Genomic DNA, 1,306 nt, shown 5'->3' with positions numbered 1-1,306 from the left:
CCTCTCTCTTTACCCCCCCCTCCCCTGCCATCTCAAATAAATAAATAAAATCTTAAAAAAAAAAAAAGTTCCCCATTCCCCCTTCCCCCAGCACCTGGCATCCACTCTTCTACTTTCCATCTCTTTGAATTTGACTACTCCAGCGATGTCATATAATGAGCTTTGTTTTTTTTAAGTGTAAAATAAAATGTAATAGTTGAAAAAGACATGTTTTTCAAAGATTCACTACAGCTTTTCTAGGCAGCTACATTCCCCAACATGCCTCATCATGCGTGTGCTTGTCAGTGTGCTATTAGAAATATTTATAAGATACAAAGTAAAAAGAGAAGCATATAATTACTTTCATGTTAGGCCTGATAACTTTAGAAATTACCTCAACATTTTGTTCCCTTAAAACCTTGTTGACATTTGGAGAGAAATAACCTTCACAGAAGCTCACCAAAACGCCACCACACAGCAGGTGAGTCATCTCACAAATTTCAGTTTCATCTCAGAAGTGAACGCTTTGCAAAGAGTCACGTCCCCCCACATCTAAGATGAGAAGGCTTTATGCTTTAAAATATGAGGCCAAGTCACATGAGAGACAGGATTTGATGGGTGAGGAATTCATTATTACTGCAGACAAAGAACGGGACCCACAGAATGCAATAGGATCCCTTCTTTTAATAAAATACATCTTTGTTCTTTAATGATAAAATACAGATCATGTGTAAATATAAACATGAACAGTATGTGCATCAAAGCCATTCATTCATTCATTAGTGACCTGTTGCTGATGAAGCAGGAAACAAAATCCTGCCTGCCAGGAATGCTGGTTTCCTTTTGGGTCACTCCCAAACTGGTTGGTTATTAACAGCACAAATAAAGGGCAAGGGCCAACACCGTCACACCTTCCGCACTTGCCCTCTGATGGCGAGGAATCAGTCACCAGGGCTGGGGGCCTTTTACTGCAGTCACAGTGCCAGGAAAAGGACTGTGACCTTGCCAGTTGATCTTTCTCACTGTGGTTTCAGTGATCAGGTGATCTTTGCCGCATTGCATTTGTCTGCTAACAGCTCCCCTTAGCCTCTTCCAACAAAAGTACATCAGGGGTGTTATGGGTTTCAGAAACACAGGATCATGCCTATTGTGAAAATCCCACCTCCAAGTAGTGACTAGAGGAGGAGTAATAATCACATAAATGGCGCTTTAATGATGAAGAACAGGAGTAGAAAAGAATCAGAAAAACACATGGTGGAGATGCCGGGGATCGAACCCGGGGCCTCATACATGCAAAGCATGCGCTCTACCACTGAGCTACATCCCC

At 41.8% G+C, this 1,306-nt stretch overlaps 1 non-coding gene across 1 annotated transcript; it reads right to left on the bottom strand.

Moving 5' to 3' along the window:
* Positions 1–1,234: 1,234 nt before the first annotated feature.
* Positions 1,235–1,306, bottom strand: TRNAA-UGC. The gene has a single exon. It is a non-coding gene; the product is annotated as a tRNA-Ala (tRNA).

This window comes from Zalophus californianus, chromosome 14 (genome assembly GCF_009762305.2).
Source record: "Zalophus californianus isolate mZalCal1 chromosome 14, mZalCal1.pri.v2, whole genome shotgun sequence".
Lineage (NCBI taxonomy): Eukaryota > Metazoa > Chordata > Mammalia > Carnivora > Otariidae > Zalophus > Zalophus californianus.
Note: the sequence above shows the minus strand (reverse complement) of the source record. Positions and strands in the feature narration are given on the sequence as shown.